We start from the raw sequence: 19,287 nt of genomic DNA on the forward strand, positions 1-19,287 counted from the left end.
GTTTTTGCTATCTCTGATCAATCATCAAGGACCTTGACCTTCAGGATTTTATTAAGACATTTGCTTACAGTAATACGTCTTACAATCTACACAGCTGTGTTTTGACTCCGAAGCCAGCGTTCCTCCCTTCATGATACAGTTGGCTGTAAACAGAGAGCATGTCCTGGGATGTCACCCAGGTCATATATCACAGCAAGCCTTCTCAGGTGCCTCACTGGTGGATTGGGGCAGGCTGATGACAAGGCCATAAGAAGTGAAACCTGAGGCAAGTTCACGGGCCAGAGGCAGAGCCACCGTGTTGGGTAACCCTGGGCAAGGTTACTGGCCAGCCTCTCCTGACCTTGGCAACCTCACCGAGGTGTGGGGGAACATGGCGACTAAGGTTCGCTGACAGCTCTGAAGTGCTGGGAGAATTAACTAATAAATGATTGGGAAGCTCTTGGCAAATGTAAAGTGCTATATAAATGCTTAATAGTAACAACCACCATGTCAGGCATCCAGGGCTGCTTCTGAGCTCTCTAGTTCCTGTGCAATGAGACTGAGCCCTACAAAGAGCTTTACAAATGGTAAATAATTCATTCTCAGGGCACTCCTGGGAAGGGGAAAGTACTCCTCCTACTTTAGAGGAATTGAGATCCAACATTTGCTGGGGCCGAGCACCCAGGAGCCCTTGGCAAAGCTAGGTTTGGGTCACCGCAGCCCCCGGGTTGGACCGGGCGGGGCTAAGCTGCTCAGGGCTGAGAGCAGGCCTGTGCTTCCCAGGCTCAGCCACCTGTCTGTCAGGCTGTGGGGCTGAAGGCATGAGAAGCACGGGGAAATGAGCAAACACAGCTGGAAGTGGAGAACACACAGTGGCTTCTCACAGAAACAGCTGGCTAAGGAGCAGGCTGCATACACCCAGGGCCTCAGCGATGCCGAGCAGACATGGAGGGGAGACACCGCATCCAACAGGCCTCTCCTCAGGCTGAGATCATAACCTGACTGTGGCCAGAGAGGCAGAGCCTGGGGAAACTGGAGAGGCCTAACTCCCTATGTCAGGGTAGGAACCTATTCTTCAGAGAGGCTGCTGTACTGGGCTCCAATCCAGGGGCCCGAGGTCAGGGTATCCAGGACAGGGATGGGTGGGCCAGGAGAAACTAGGTGTAGAACACTTTTTAGTCTAAGGGCTTGACTTAGGGGTCCTGGTAAAGGACCTCCAGGTCTCTTCATCTCTGTGGTGACCTTGTCTTCCCTCCTCGATACCCTAGAGAGGTCAAAGACACTGCCTGGGTTCCTGGGTCCTGAGATGGGAGATCCAAAGGCCTGTCTGTTGTCTTCCCAGAAAACACAAGTGTCAGATGTATCCTAAGTTCCCTTCCCTATTGGCAATGTTGCAGATGTCAGCAAGAAATCTTAGTCGAGATAGAGGACTCCGAGCTTCTCCAAAGTAAGGCCCATGTTAACTGAAGATATTAATATTGCCAGCTCCCTACTGAAATGCTGCTTGACACAGGATGAACTTCTTAACCCCATTCCCAGTGATAAACTACAGATAACCATTGTGGTCATATTCCCCCCCCCCCCCCCCGCCCCGTGTGGAGGGCAAATGCCCTGACATAGGATCACAATGTGCGGCTCTTCAATAGCGCCCCCCGACACCCAATGCTAGCAGCAGGCTCGTGGCCCTCTTTCTGAGCCCAGAGGCAGCACCAGCACTTCCAGAAGCCAACAGGCCCACCAATCAGTCAGTTAGCAACCTCCTGGCAGGTGGCATTTTTACTGCTGTTTTCCCCTAACAAATGGTACCAGAAAGCAGCAAAGGAAGTGTCAGTTTAGATCAAGGTCAGCGCCTTATACATACATATTGCCTTACTTGTTCTTACAGCCGTTGAGAAGCCTGAGGTTCAAAAGAGTTCGATAGTGTCCTCAAGGTCACTCAGCTGGCCAAGCTTGGTGCATGACCTGGTCACCTATCACAAGCCTAGAACTCCTTTCGTTGTGTTGTGTCCTTCTGCATACAGAGACCAGACACACAATGGCACAGCATACGGGGCCAGGAGGAGCCAGCAGAGGTCAAAGCCCCCCCCCCCCCCCGCCCCGCAAAAGACAGCTACCGCAGCAATAGCAAGGGGCAGCCAAATTTCTACCAGGGACCAGGGGCATCAGAGGAAGAAAAGAATAAGAATCATATTATTTCCAGGTAAAATAAAATTTAAGGCAAAAAATAATAATAAGCTATTTAACATGTCAAAGAGAGTCATTTATTATCCAATCCTGGATGACACGTTTACTGAGTACACTGAATGTACCATGGACTGTGCTGGACCCAGGGAGAAGGGGGTGAACGGCCAAGCAGCCTGCCTTCAGGACGTGCAAGGAATAGGGGAAGATGGACCAGAAAGAACTAATCCAGGGACAAAGGAATAGCTCATAAACAGGGGGGATTCTGAAGAAACAGAAGATGCATGAAAGCCACTTTAGAAGGGAACAGTGGGCCCTGGCTGGTTAGCTCAGTTGGTTAAAAGCATTGTCCTGAAACAACAAGGTTGTGGGTTCGATCCTTGATCAGGGTACACACAGGAAGCAACCAATGAATGCATAACTGAACAACAGATGCTTCCATTCCCCTCCCCTCTCTCTCTTCCTCTCTCTTTCTTCTAGAAAAAAAAAAATCAATAAAAATTAAGACCTGGCCAGATAGCTCTGGAGCATCATCCCAGAGTGTAGAGGTTGCCGGTTCGATTCCCTGATCAGGGCACATACAGGAGCAGCTCGCCGTTTCTGTCTCTCTCTCCCTGCCTCTCTCTCAAAACAAATAGCAAAAGGTGGTGGTGGGGGGGGATGGTAGAGCTTGCAAAAGAAACCATTCAGAGTAAAATGTAACACTCAATGAAACTTCACCTTCAGAATTACACAGCACTGTATGTATAAAGAACTCAAAAAAATATGGAAATAAAGGACAAAGAAGAAAATCTTTGCTATATATTTTTAACATACATCCTTTAACCTTGAACACACTAAGTAGTCAAAACTAAGGCACATAGAAATGAGAATTATAATTAATAAGATTGCATTAACAAATAGAATTTAGAGAGTATATACCCTATAGAGAATACTCTCACTAAGCAAGCATTCTGAAGCTTTTATAAAAGACCCAAAAACTTTAGAAAGTAGAAATTATACAGATAGCCATCTAAAACAAAGCATAACAAAATTAGAAGTTGATGGGAGATGACGTCAGAGTAATGGCGGAGTAGGAAGCGATACCGATAAATCTCCCCCAAAACTCAACAAGATCTTCAACCAGAAACAGAAAAACCTATACTTGGAGCTTCCAGATTCTTCGCAATACACCCAAAGGTATGATTGAGTGAAAAATTGGCTAAATATATAACCAAACCCCGAAGGAAATAGGGAGTAAGAAATGCTCCGCCTTCCTCACTAACCTAAACAGGGCGGCTTTTTCTGGTAACTGTGAATATAGAAACTGAGGCGGGCAAAGGGGGTGAATAGATCCAGGCCGCCACAGCAAAAATGGCCAAACCAGGCTGTGGCTCAGAGATCCAAGCCGAGGAAAATCTGATCCTGTGGCAACCCGGGCAATACAAGCTAACACTCGCGCCAAACCCAAACAAAGAAAGACAAGCGGAGAGGCCATTTTACCCGGTCTCCTGGTCGGTGCGCAGTTAGTGGAAGAGAGATTTCTTCCTAAGCCGCGGAAGTGGGTGCCCGTGTTGCCCCACGGAGAGGCAGGGTCAGAGGCCTTTCTGTGGGCTGAGGGCAGAGTCTCTGGGCAGCCCCAGCGCCCTGGGAAAGCCACGCACGGGAGGGAGTGAGAACTAATCCCAACGGTGGAGATTTTCCGTGCTGGAGGCTATTTCACTCAGAGGGAACCGCAGCCAGCCTCATATCCTGGTTTGCGTGCGCAGATAAGGAGTGAGCGATTCCTCCGAGTGCCTCGGCAGTGCGCGCCCGTGTTATCGCACAGAGGGGCAGAGTCAGGGGCCTTTGTGTGGGCCAAAGCGGAATCTCGGGCCGCCCCAGCGCCTTGCAGAAGCCGCACACGGGGACGGAGCGAGACTCAATTCCAACGCTGCAACTTTTCCCTGCGGTTGGGGGTTTCACTCAGAGCGTGAGACCGCTGGCCGGATATCCTGGTTGCAGACAGTGAGTGAGAGTTTCCTCCAAGCGCCCCGGAAGTGGGCGCCCGCTTGTGTTACCGGATAGAGTGGCAGAGCCAGAGGTGTTCGAGTGGGCGGAAAGCCCGCCTGATTATGCTAGCAGCTCTGACTGACTGAGCCTTACCCAGAGCCCTGTGCTGAGTGGAAATAGAGTGGGGAGTTGCCAGCAATTTGAGCCTCTTACTATCCAGGCAGAGGCAGCAGCAACCCCATACCTGGGCTATCAGGCTACTAATTGAGGAAGGAAAGACTAGGAGAAAGGCTCCAGGAACACGGACTCTCTCACTGTCGGAGCCTATAAATGCTAATGAGCCTCGACTCCCAACGAGAATAAAGCACAATACATGACATTGCCATAGAGACTTATCAACTGCAAACCTCTACCTGAGCGTGCCAAAGGGGCAAAACCCGGGGTACAGAGTCACCGACCAGGAAGAGGGAGAGAAAAGAAAAAGCAAGAAGATAACCTCTCAAAATCAAGAATAATCTGCAGACTTTATAACCTATCCCATTTTATTATATTTGTTCGTTTGTTTCTCTTATCTTCATTCTTGAGACTTTTTTTTCCTCCTCCAATTTGGCCGATTAACTCTCTACCGGTCTTACTCTCTCCTCTCCCTGAACTACACTACCCATAAGTGTTACATCTCCCATTATCATTTCTCTTCTCTTCCTTTCTCTCTATGAGGGTTGCACTCCAAAACCCTTAACTCTCTCTCTCTCTCTCCTTTCTTTTTTCTTCTTTTAGTGGTTCCCTCTTTTTTTCTCTCTCTCTCTTTCTTTTCTCCCTCTATATTAGCTTCTTCCTTTCTCCTTTACATCTCCTCTCATTCAAACCTCAATAACAAACAAATTATCTTATCTGGGACTCAAACCTATGTTTGTGGCATTTTGGGGGGTTTTTACTTCACCTTTTTAACTCACTAGCAGTGCTCCCATCCCTGGCTCTCCATATTATCTAGTTCTTGTTCCACTAAATACAATAGTAAGTTTTTAATTTGTCCCCCCATTTTTCCATTTTCCTCTTATTCCTCTCATCATAACTCTTAGAAAACCAACACCTAAAAGCAAATCATTTTATTCTTGACCCAAATTTTTTCCTTATTTGCTTTTTGTGGGTCCATACGCTCTTTTTTTTTTCTTTTTTCTTTTTTTTTTTTTCCTTTTTTTTTTTTTTCTTTCTCTCTTTTTTGTCCCTTTATTACTTTTCCCCAATTCAGGCCCTCCATCACAGGCATTGTTTGTTATAACTCACAGTCCACCACAAGATTTTCTCAAGAAAGAGGGGAGAGGAGAGGAGAGGAAAAAAAGAGGGGGGGAATAATTTCCTTTTTTAAAAAATTTTTATTTTATTTTATTTTTCTTTATTTCATTATTAATTTTTTTAAAAAAAAACAACTCTTTTCGATTTGTTATTTTTTTATTTTTTTTAACTTTTTATTCTTTATTAAATCTCATTAATACTATCAACAAAACCACCCTCAGATGCCATTAAGGAAGAGAAAATCGAATATCATGGATAAAAAGAAAGAGAGGTAACACAGCTAGATGAGGAAAAATCTATGGAGAAAAAATTTAATATATTGGAAACCTTGGAGCTAAGTGACAGAGAATTCAAGATAGAAATCCTAAAAATCCTCCGAGATATACAAGAAAACACAGAAAGGCAATATAGGGAGCTCAGAAAACAACTCCATGAACACAAAGAATATATGTCCAAGGAAATTGAAACTATAAAAACAAATCAAACAGAGATGAAAAACTCAATTCATGAGCTGAAAAACGAAGTAACAAGCTTAGCTAATAGAACAGGTCAGATAGAAGAGAGGATTAGTGAAATAGAAGACAAGCAACTTGAGGCACAACAGAGAGAAGAAGAAAGAGACTCAAAAATTAAAAAAAATGAGATAGCCCTACAAGAATTATCTGACTCCATCAAAAAGAATAACATAAGAATAATAGGTATATCAGAGGGAGAAGAGAGAGAAAATGGAATGGAGAACATACTTAAACAAATAATTGATGAGAACTTCCCAAGCCTGTGGAAAGAACTAAAGCCTCAAGTTCAAGAAGCAAACAGAACTCCAAGTTTTCTTAACCCCAACAAACCTACTCCAAGGCATATCATAATGAAATTGACACAAACCAACAGCAAAGAAAAAATTCTCAAGGCAGCCAGGGAAAAGAAGAATACAACATATAAAGGAAGGCCCATTAGATTATCATCAGATTTCTCAGCAGAAACTCTACAAGCTAGAAGAGAGTGGACCCCAATATTTAAAGTCCTGAAAGAGAGGAACTTTCAGCCACGAATACTATACCCATCAAAGCTATCCTTCAAATACGAAGGAGAAATAAAAACATTCACAGATACAGAAAAGATGAGGGAATTTATCATCAGAAAACCCCCACTCCAGGAATTACTAAAGGGGGTTCTCCAATCAGATACAAAGAACAAAAAAAAACAGAGCCACAAGTAAAAGCTCCAAGAAGAACACAATAAAACCAAATTTAAACTGTGACAACAACAAAAAGAAAGAGGGGGAGAAGACGGAGATTAACAGTAGCAAAGGACGATGGAGTGCAAAAGTACTCACAAAATAGTTCGCTACAATGAACAGGGTAGGGACCCTTTTTATTACTCAAAGGTAACCACCATTGAAAAAACCACCACAGAAGCACATGAGATAAAAAAGACAGCAACAGAGGAAAGATGTATGGAATACAACCAAATAAAAACAAAAGATAGAAAAACGAAAGAGAAGGATCAAACAAGACACAAAACTAACAGAAAGCAAGATATAAAATGGCAATAGGGAACTCACAAGTATCAATAATTACACTAAATGTAAATGGATTAAACTCACCAATAAAAAGGCACAGAGTAGCAGAATGGATTAAAAAAGAAAATCCAACTGTATGCTGCCTACAGGAAACTCATCTAAGTAACAAGGATAAAAACAAATTCAAAGTGAAAGGCTGGAAAACAATACTCCAAGCAAATAACATCCAAAAAAAAGCAGGTGTAGCAATACTCATATCGGATAATGCTGACTATAAGACAGGAAAAGTACTTAGAGACAAAAATGGCCATTTCATAATGGCTAAGGGGACACTGAATCAAGAAGACATAACAATTCTTAATATATATGCACCAAACCAAGGAGCACCAAAATATATAAGACAGCTACTTATTGATCTTAAAACAAAAACTGACAAAAATACAATCATACTTGGAGACCTCAATACACCGCTGACGGCTCTAGATCGGTCATCCAGAGAATCAACAAAGACATAGTGGCCTTAAACAAAACACTAGAGCACCTGGATATGATAGACATCTACAGGACATTTCATCCCAAAGTGACTGAGTATACATTTTTCTCCAGTGTACATGGATCATTCTCAAGAATTGACCATATGTTGGGCCACAAAAACAATATCAGCAAATTCAGAAAAATTGAAGTTGTACCAAGCATATTTTCTGATCATAAAGCCTTGAAACTAGAATTCAACTGCAAAAAAGAGGAAAAAAATCCCACAAAAATGTGGAAACTAAACAACATACTTTTAAAAAATGAATGGGTCAAAGAAGAAATAAGTGCAGAGATCAAAAGATATATACAGACTAATGAAAATGACAATATGACATATCAGAATCTATGGGATGCAGCAAAAGCAGTGATAAGAGGGAAGTTCATATCGCTTCAGGCATATATGAACAAACAAGAGAGAGCCCAAGTGAACCACTTAACTTCCCACCTTAAGGAACTAGAAAAAGAAGAACAAAGACAACCCAAAAGCAGCCGAAGAAAGAAGATAATAAAAATCAGAGCAGAAATAAATGAATTAGAGAACAGAAAAACTATAGAAAAAATTAATAGAACAAGGAGCTGGTTCTTTGAAAAGATCAACAAAATTGACAAACCCTTGGCAAGACTTACCAAGGAAAAAAGAGAAAGAACTCATATAAACAAAATCCAAAATGAAAGAGGAGAAATCACCACAGACACTGTAGATATACAAAGAATTATTGTAGAATATTATGAAAAACTTTATGCCACTAAATTCAACAACCTAGAAGAAATGGATAAATTCCTAGAAAAATACAACCTTCCTAGACTGAGTCAAGAAGAAGCAGAAAGCCTAAACAGACCTATCAGTAGAGAAGAAATAGAAAAAACCATTAAAAACCTCCCCAAAAATAAAAGTCCAGGCCCTGACGGCTATACCAGCGAATTTTATCAAACATTCAAAGAAGACTTGGTTCCTATTCTACTAAAAGTCTTCCAAAAAATTGAAGAAGAAGCAATACTTCCAAACACATTTTATGAGGCCAACATAACCCTCATACCAAAACCAGGCAAAGATGGCACAAAAAAAGAAAACTACAGACCAATATCTCTAATGAATACAGATGCTAAAATACTAAACAAAATACTAGCAAATCGAATACAACAACATATTAAAAAAATAATACATCATGATCAAGTAGGATTCATCCCAGAATCTCAAGGATGGTTCAACATACGTAAAACGGTTAATGTAATACACCATATCAACAAAACAAAGAACAAAAACCACATGATCTTATCAATAGACGCAGAAAAGGCTTTCGATAAAATACAACACAATTTTATGTTTAAGACTCTCAACAAAATGGGTATAGAAGGAAAATATCTCAACATGATAAAGGCCATATATGATAAACCATCAGCTAACATCATATTAAATGGCACTAAACTGAAGGCTTTTCCCCTTAAATCAGGAACAAGACAGGGTTGTCCACTCTCTCCACTCTTATTTAATGTGGTACTAGAGGTTCTAGCCAGAGCAATCAGACAAGACAAAGAAATAAAAGGCATCCATATCGGAAAAGAAGAAGTAAAGGTATCACTTTTTGCAGATGATATGATCCTATACATCGAAAACCCCAAAGAATCCACAAAAAGACTACTAGAAACAATAAGCCAATACAGTAAGGTCGCAGGATACAAAATTAACATACAGAAGTCAATAGCCTTTCTATATCCCAACAGTGAAACAACTGAGAAGGAACTCAAAAGAATAATCCCCTTCACGATTGCAACAAAAAAAATAAAATACTTAGGAATAAACATAACAAAGAATGTAAAGGACTTATATAATGAAAACTATAAACTATTGTTAAGGGAAATCGAAAAAGATATAATGAGATGGAAGAATATACCTTGTTCTTGGCTAGGAAGAATAAATATAATCAAGATGGCTATATTACCCAAAGCAATATACAAATTTAATGCAATTCCCATCAAAATTCCAATGACATTTTTTAAAGAAATAGAGCAAAAAATCATCAGATTTATATGGAACTATAAAAAACCCCGAATAGCCAAAGCAATCCTAAAGAAAAAGAATGAAGCTGGGGGCATAACAATACCTGACTTCAAACTCTATTATAGGGCCACGACAATCAAAACAGCATGGTATTGGCAGAAAAATAGACACTCAGACCAATGGAACAGAATAGAAAGTCCAGAAATAAAACCACATATATATAGTCAAATAATTTTTGATAAAGGGGCCAACAACACACAATGGAGAAAAGAAAGCCTCTTCAATAAATGGTGCTGGGAAAACTGGAAAGCCACATGCAAAAGAATGAAACTGGACTACAGTCTCTCCCCCTGTACAAAAATTAACTCAAAATGGATCAAAGATCTAAACATAAGACCTGAAACAATTAAGTACATAGAAGAAGACATAGGTACTCAACTCATGGACCTGGGTTTTAAAGAGCATTTTATGAATTTGACTCCAATGGCAAGAGAAGTGAAGGCAAAAATTAATGAATGGGACTACATCAGACTAAGAAGTTTTTGCTCAGCAAGGGAAACTGATAACAAAATAAACAGAAAGCCAACTAAATGGGAAATGATATTTTCAAACAACAGCTCAGATAAGGGCCTAATATCCAAAATATACAAAGAACTCATAAAACTCAACAACAAACAAACAAACAATCCAATAAAAAAATGGGAAGAGGATATGAATAGACACTTCTCCCAGGAAGAAATACAAATGGCCAACAGATATATGAAAAGATGCTCATCTTCTTTAGCTATTAGAGAAATGCAAATCAAAACGGCAATGAGATACCACCTCACACCTGTTCGATTAGCTGTTATTAGCAAGTCAGGTAATAGCAAATGTTGGAGAGGCTGTGGAGAAAAAGGAACCCTCATACACTGTTGGTGGGAATGTAAAGTAGTACAACCATTATGGAAGAAAGTATGGTGGTTCCTCAAAAAACTGCAAATAGAACTACCTTATGACCCAGCAATCCCTCTACTGGGTATATATCCCCAAAACTCAGAAACATTGATACGTAAAGACACATGCAGCCCCATGTTTATTGCAGCATTGTTCACAGTGGCCAGGACATGGAAACAACCAAAAAGCCCATCAATAGATGACTGGATAGAGAAGATGTGGCACATATACACTATGGAATACTACTCAGCCATAAGAAATGATGACATCGGAACATTTACAGCAAAATGGTGGGATCTTGATAACATGATACGAAGCGAAATAAGTAAATCAGAAAAAAACAGGAACTGTATTATTCCATACGTAGGTGGGACATAATAGTGAAGCTAAGAGACATTGATAAGAGTGTGGTGGTTACGGGGGGGAGGGGGGAATGGGAGAGGGATAGGGGGTGGGGAGGGGCACAAAGAAAACAAGATAGAGGGTGACAGAGGACAATCTGACTTTGGGTGGTGGGTATGCAACATAATTGAACGACAAGATAACCTGGACTTGTCATCTTTGAATATATGTATCCTGATTTATTGATGTCACCCCATTAAAATAAAATTATAAAGGGAAAAAAAAAAAATTAGAAGTTGATAACAAAGTTTGAATAAACTAATGAAATTTAGCCTCATGGAAATTTAAAAAATATATATATGGGGAGCTCTTCACTAACTCAAATCATAGAGGTCACATTTACAATGACAAATTCTTACAAAAAGTATGGTAAGCTACCCTACTCATTTTCTGAAATGAATATAAATCTTATCAAACATCAAAATGTGACCAAGAGAGCACAAAAAAGAAATTCCTGGCCAATTTCAACTTCCTTTATAAACATAAAAGCAAAAGTCAGGGCCAGGCCCACGGGCAGGCAGCGGTGTGGCAGCAGAGGCCCTGGGCTCAGAAGTCAGGGCCAGGCCCACGGGCAGGCAGCGGTGTGGTAGCAGAGGCCCTGGGCTCAGAAGTCAGGGCCAGGCCCACGGGCAGGCAGCGGTGTGGCAGCAGAGGCCCTGGGCTCAGAAGGACGCTGTGCGCTGGGCAGGGTTTCCATCTGTCACCACAGGAAATTCTTACAGGTTTTCAACAAGAGCCCCCACATTTTCACTTTAACCTGGGCCCTGCAAATTATGTAACTGTCCTAGTGAAAATACTAATAATCAAATGAGCTAGTATAATAAAATAATCTCTGCCTTGATAGAGGTGACTTCATCTGAGGAATTCAAGGAAGATTAAATATTAAGAAGTCTACTAATATCCCTATGAGGCATACTGTAAAATGGTGCTCACAGATACTAAAAAGATATTTGATAAAATGGAACACAGAGATCCCTTTCTTATCATTTTAAAAATTGACAGATATGCAGTAGTCCTTACCCAGGTGGGATACATGCCCAGACCCTCAGTGGAGACCTGAAACCATGAACAAATCCTACAGATACTATGAGTTTCCTATATACCTGTATATATCTATATATTTATGATATGTATGTATAGATAGATAGATACACATACATAACTTTTCACTTAAAGGAAGTACTTTGTGGCTTCTCATTGGCATATCTAAATTGCCAGTATCACTACTCTTGCAGTTTGGGGCCATTATTAAGTAAAATAAGAGTTACTTGAACACAAGCACTGTGATACTGGACAGTCTGATAACCCAGGTGGTTAAGGGACTAATAGATGGGGAGTGTATCCAACATGTCTATACTGGACAAAGGGATCATTTTAGGTGGGCCAAAGTGGTATGGCATTACTCAGAACAACATGCAATTTAAAACTTGTAAATTAGTCCTGGCCAAATAGCTCCATTGGTTAAAGCATTGTCCGATATACAATGGTTGTGGGTTCGATTTCGGTCAAGGCATATACAAGAACAGGTGGATGTTTCTGTCTTTGTGTCTGTCTTCCTTCCTCTCTCTCTAAAATTAAACAAAAAAATTTTTTTAATTTCTATATTGTTTATTTCTGGAATCTTCCACTAAATATTTTTGAGGCAGCTTTCACTGGAAAAACTAAAACATGGAAATCAAAACTATGGGTAAGGAGGCACTACTGTGTTCTTCAATGGTAAAAGCCAAAATAATACTGACTTCATCGATATGCAGCTTCACTACTTTTGAAGTGAAGCCCATAAAAGGAAGCTGCTCCCACCAGTGCTAGTTAACTCGGACTGGGAAATTCTGGCCGGTGCAATGGCATGAAGAGTAAAAAGTATAAGAACTACAGAAAAGAAAATGTGACATTATGTTATTTACAGACAATACAATTATAAACTGAGACGACACACCACAGACTGAAGAAAAATACTGTTCAAATCAGTAAAACTACTGGGTATAAGGTCAATAAATGTCACTAGCTGTAATTACTAAAAAAAAGAATATGAAAATTGCCTCATCATAGATTTTTAAAGTATAACATAACCACAGATAACTGTTACAATACATGTGCAACCAACAGGAAAGTTTACTGAAATAGGTAAAGTAATAGTTTAATAATGGAGAGAAAAAATTGCAAGTACACTGCAAGGTTGCCACAGAGTCCTATAAATAGGCATAATAAGCACATTAAATAATAAATAAAACAATTACTATCAATGTGCTGGCGGAATTCTTTAATGAAACAAATATTTATGAAAATAATTCTAAACTTTAAAAAATAAGTGAGAAAGGTTGGAAACAAAGAGAACTGTTCTGCCAAATTTTAAAGTATAGTCTCAAGTTCTGATAATTAAGTGTCTTATGGCAGAAGAACTGGCAAACAGATCAATGGAACAGACTAAGTAAGAACAGAAACAATTTTCAAAAATCCTAAGCACTGAGAAGACGACAGAAGAAACATCACACCCGAGGGAAAGGAGCGAATTCGTCATGAAATAGAATTTTCATTTAAAATGAAATCTTAGGTAAGAGAAGCAGATAGATATCAGTAATTACTGATAAATAAGATGTTGAAGGAAATTCTAAAATCGGTAATTTTAATAAGTGCTACAAAAAATATGGATAAATTAAACTGCATAATCTATGTACGTATATTATATATACAATCTATCAAAAACACCCTACAAGTCAGTCTGTCAGCTGCCTGGCTGGGGGGAGAGTTCTGGACAGTTTCAAGGGTGTCAGTGAATGTGTTGTGTGGCTTTTGGGAAGAAGCCATTCACCCCACTTTCCTGTGAACCTGACTGGTGTCCCCCTCATGGGAGATCCCCAACCTCCTGACTCCTGACTCCTGGTGGCGCCTCCCTGCTGAGACTGGGCTCCTGGCTGAATCTGGGACAGACTAAACTATGGGGCTCTAAAAGGGCACTCTCAATCAGTGCAGAACCCGGCCTTCACATGGCGAAATCTTGGTTTGAGCCTGATGAACTCCACTGGCCTCACTTTGATGACTCCCTGAGACCCAGACCACCAGAATGATGTGCATGCACCCAGCAGGTGGCAGCTAGACTTCAAATACACCTGAAACAGTCGCTGAGTGGCCTCAGACACAGCACTGGTGAATGCCACTCACCTCTGCCTGGTGAATCACTGAGAACTTACCTTATAGAACTCAAGTACAGCCAGAGGCTCTTTTAGTGATGGAGTCTAAGAAGCAGACAGCTGGTGGTGGCAGACAGAGGCAGACCTCGGGGTGCCTCGGGACTTTGCTGGCCTGCTCCAGGCCTGATGCTGGTGAAAGCCAGCCTCAGTGCCCAGCTCAGGCCTTCCCGTGCACAGCCACGCCCAGCAGAGGAGCTCCCATAAGACTGTTAGCTAGCTTGTCAACAAAAACATTTCAGGAAAGAAAGAATTGACATGAAATATTCAAAGTGATGAAAAGCAAGGATCTATTACCAAGACAAATAAGGAAACAAAAAAAATATGGCCAAATGAATATTTTAGTGTCATTAAAAATTATGTATAATTAGTATGTTCAATGAACTTGACTTAAAGACCCAAAGATAAAATTATTATTTTTTTCCCCTCTCAACCATTGGATTTAGAAGGGGAGTATCTGATCTCCCTTTCCTGCCCCAGGACATCTGAACACCTCTCTTAGCCTTTCGGCCGCTTGCAGGCATTTGGTCATCTGTGTCCAGGTATTAAGAAGTCGGGCCAGTGGAAAGCTCCATATCTCACCCTCTCTTTTACACCTAGTGGGCACTGGGGCCTGGTGCAACCATTCTTGCCTAGCATCCTATACCCCTTCTTCTGTTCTCTCCCCTCTGCATCCCCTGGGGCTGGGTGCGAGGATGGAGAGGTACAAGGTGTTGTCCCTCTACTGCTGTGTGAGGATCTCTGTGGTCTCCTGATGCCCTCTCCTTCTGTCACCTGTGCAGTGTGGGTTGGGAATTGGCTGAAAATTCCCAGGATCCAGTGTGGCTGCTCATGGCAAGTCCTGTGTGTCTAGAACATTATAGAACCTTATTTTAGAATATAGGTGCACCTAACATTTTTGTGTTTGGCTGTATTGTCTTACATGAGACTCAAACAGAGAAGTGCACATAGCTCTCCATAGTAGACACAGCAGGGCTTTGCTTGGACCTCTCCCACCAGGTCCCTTTGACCATAGACCAGCCTCCTCTTCCAGCTCGTTTCTCTTTGGTCTTCTCTTTAAAGGAAGACTGTCTTTAGGTTGCTGACCCTCCTGAGCCAGCACACACCCCATCCCTAATGTGCCCCTTAGCTGATAGCTGATGTCATGCCCTGGCTGGCTCCTCCCTCCCCCCTCCATCCTTTTCCCTCTCCCTTACCAGTTTCTCCTGGGAGCAATCCTTTAACAAACTCTCCCCTTGGGGTTAGCTTTTGGAGATCTTGACTAAGACATTTTTAAGCAGAAGCTGTAAGGTCACTCTTTGGGGTGTCAGATCATGCATCCTTGCACTGGGCAGAAGCTGGGCATGAAGGGACCAGGTATGCACCCCTCTGAAACAGCACTCTTCACACATTGTCTCCTTCAGTTCCACAGCAGCTCGAAATGGAGGGATTGTGTTCCCATGCTACAGAGAGGGCAAGTGGGATTTACGATGAAGTGAAGTATTTTTCCTAACCAGGGGTTGCCAGACTGTCATCTTTGGACCAGCAGCATGAACATTATCTGGGAGCTTGTTTGAACTTCAGGTTTTCAGGCCCCGTCCAGAGCAGCAGACGCATCCCTCGCACGTGTGAGAGCCTCTGCTTCAGGCCCAACAAGCCTGTGGAAAGGTCAGAAATGAAAGCCAGGCTTAATCTACAAGGGTATTATGTCCACTGAGAAGAAAAAGCATGGCGCAAAGTTAACTGTAACTATTATCCCAATTAAAACAGATCTGGATGGACAGGAAGGGAAATGAATGTAGGAGACACAGAGCTCCACGATGTTCTCTCTAACACCTCTCTCAGTTCTAAGATTCTATGTCAGTTTAAATATGTTCAACACATGACTGTATATGCTGCACAAATCCAGGGTTCCTTAAAAAGAAATGGTAGATAATGGTAAGCAAAGATGAGTATTTCACCCATACCTGAATTAGTTCTTTAGACATGTTGGCGGCAGGCAAGGGGTGTCACACTCTGCAAGGTAAAGCTGCAAGATTGTCCAGAAAACATGAGAGATGTAAAAAGAGGACTTTCTGAAATTAGAGCCCAGAGTGAGCCAAGCAAGCTATCTGGACGTGATGTCCGAGAAAGGCTCACTCTGAAGTGTGTGCCCTGTCCACATGCCACCCTGAAATTAGTGCCCCCTTAAGAGTAAGTGCCCCCTAAGGTTTGCACTCCAATCATCTCCTTGCCTTACCCTAGTTCTGACCCCATACAAACACATTGTCAACCTGGAGAGTCAGGTAAAGGCCTGTTACAAGTATCAGAACGATAATGAGCATCGCCGTACAGCCCTCAGGGTTATACCAGGTCTTTACACAGGAGCTGAGAAAACCCAGGATGGACAGGATTGGAAAAAAACTCAAACTTAACTGTGCATGCAGAAGAATCATCAGGGGAAATTATTAAAATGCAGATTTCTAGGTTTAGCACAACTATTTAGGCAGGGGCCCCTGTATTAGGACCAGGTGAACCTGGTGGAGGTGACCCATGACCACACTCTGAGAAACACTGATCCTAAGCCCGGGAAAGACCCTGGAGCACCTGCCCCAAGTGTGGCATGTAGCAGCAGCTGAGCTCTGTCACTGGTAAGGAGGGTTCTTGAAGGCTTCAGAGAAATAGCCACTCCCTCCTTGAAAAGAAAACCTACCAAGGATTTTGAATAAACACAAAGTAGATTTGTTGAGAGTACAAGCCTTCCTATCCATTTACGCTCAGAAAGCCGTTGCAGACAAACCTGCCACTCACACTTGGCAAGAGGACGCAGCCTGCCCAGGGCTTCCACCTTCATTTAGTAGGGGTTTCACCCACATACCTCTTAAAACCAAGGCACCCATATGGAAATGGTTGGTATTAAAAAGGTCTGCTCTCTGCCTCCTGCACTTACAACCTTGCAGGCTCTTTGGATACAATTGTCCACAAGGCTGAACCTTCAGAAGGGCCCCAGGAGCTGGAGTGCAACATTCCTACCACTTTCGCTCCAGTGAAAGATACCTCCCACCATCCCAGAGCTGCACACTCTCAGAAATTCACCTAGCTTCAGCCAAATTACAGAAATCAGGTCTTGAAGACCACTGGGACCTTGAAGACTCCTTTTTCCATAGCTTTACCTAGTATCAAGGGGCACTTTTTTTTTATTGTATTTATTTGTAATGGGATGACATCAGTACATCAAGATACATATATTCAAAGATAATATGTCCAGGTTATCTTAAAGTTCAATTATGTTGCATACCCATCACCCAAAGTCAGATTGTCCTGTCACCCTCTATCTAGTTCTCTTTGTGCCCCTCCCCCTCTCCCTTCCCTCTCCCTCTCCCCCCTCCCCCCGTAACCACCACACTCTTATCAATGTCTCTTGGTCTCACTTTTATGTCCCATCTACGTATGGAAAAATGCAGTTCCTGTTTTTTTCTGATTTACTTATTTCACTCCATATAATGTTGTCAAGATCCCACCACAAGGGGCACTTTTGTATAGAATAGATCATTGAATAACAAATTTATTTTGCTACTCTTAATAAGTCATTAAACAAATTGAATTCTATGTGAAGAGGATAGAGTAAAAAAAGGACCATCCTGACTTTTTCTCTTTTTCCTTCTTTATGTTGAGTCTGATCCAAGGAGTCCATCACACTCCTAGAGTTTGGTGGCCCTGGTCCTGCTTGCCTGCCATACATAATAGTAATAGCAGCATCTCAACAAGAACTGGGCCAAGCACAATTTACATGACAATCCTGCCAGGAAAGGGCTGTCATTTCCATGTGGCAGATCAGCAACCTGAGGGCTAGCATCAGTATTATTGTAGGATTTAAACCCAGGACTCTCTCCTGCTCCCAACCTGTACCATTCCCACGAACCATGCTGCCCATCATGAGCAGCCTCTCTCAGCACTCCCAAACTTTCCATGTACCAAACACTGTGAGAAAGTCTTGGTATGTGTTATCTCGTGAAATCCTGTGGCAAAACTGGTGATCAACATCCAATTGTTGTGCTTAGTTATAGAACCCTGGTTTCTCAGCAGGACAAAAATACACCAGCTAAAACCTTTGTTTACCTCCCTCCCTTGCAATTAAAGGTAGTCTATGACTGATTCTGGCCAGTGGAATAGAAATAATTTTTTCTATGGGAATGCTGAAAAGTTTATTCAACTGGAGAAGCAAATTTTAGTCCTGCTTCCCAACCCCCTGCTGCATTACTGGAACCAGCCTGGAATGCTGATAATGATGGCCGAACTTCTCAACCAACTTGGACCCTGAGGCAACCTTGAGGATAAAGAAGAGAGTGGGGAGCTAAAGACAGGGATCACCAGTCCTGTGCTGAGCTGCCTAGCTCCAGACATTTTAAACCACTGAGATGTTGGGATTTCTTGGTTCGTTAGAGTTAAACTTAACCAAAAACATGAAAAATTATTGAAGGTAGACCAAGAAGGTTCAGAGCTGACTGGGGGCTCATAGTCAGGTTGAAGCTTCAGGCACTGAGGAGCACCCTGAACTGTCCTGGAGACATGCTTTTCCCTTCACGGTAGGAATGATGGTGCCCATCAGAAACTGCAGACAGTGAGTGCTGTCCTGCAAACCTGTTCTTCTTGCCCTCTCTCTGCTGCCCATGATTAACACAAAGTGAAAGACTGCCTAGGCATAACCTTGAAGAAAAAAAACACAAAAAGGTATCTAAATATCCCCTTCAGCAGACTGCCTTTACCTACTTAAGAATTAACCACTGTTAATTATCATGGTGATAATTATACCATGCATAAAATATACTATGTAGTTAAAGTATGCAATTAATTAGCATTTTCATGAACTCTTAAAGGGTTTTTCTAGAATAATGATCAGGATTAATAATGTCAAATGAACCTCCCTCATCTCTATGCCCATTGCTCAGGCATTCACCCTCTGGGATCTCAGTGTTCTTGACTGTGAAATGAGGGGCTTGAGTGAGATGCTCTTGGGAGTCTTGGATCTTGTGGACCCAGCAGTTAAAGCGTGATTGCCATGGGCCCCGGGGGAAAGAGGTAATTTCTTCTGGGATGTGGGGTTTGACTTGGAAAACTGAGAAAGGTCTTCACCACAATACTAAGTGATTCTGTCTCCTTCTCAGGGATGCATCCAACATTCAAAACAATCTCCCTGCTGCAAAGTGATGGGAATGGTTCATCCCAACTTTTCCAGGTTATGGCACATGGTTAACGTGGGAGTGAACAGAAAAGGCTGCCTGTGGTTGGAGGTGACATGCCCGTTCCTGTGCATGCTCACTGCCCCCAGG

The sequence above is a fragment of the Saccopteryx bilineata genome, chromosome 9 (assembly GCF_036850765.1).
Source record: "Saccopteryx bilineata isolate mSacBil1 chromosome 9, mSacBil1_pri_phased_curated, whole genome shotgun sequence".
Lineage (NCBI taxonomy): Eukaryota > Metazoa > Chordata > Mammalia > Chiroptera > Emballonuridae > Saccopteryx > Saccopteryx bilineata.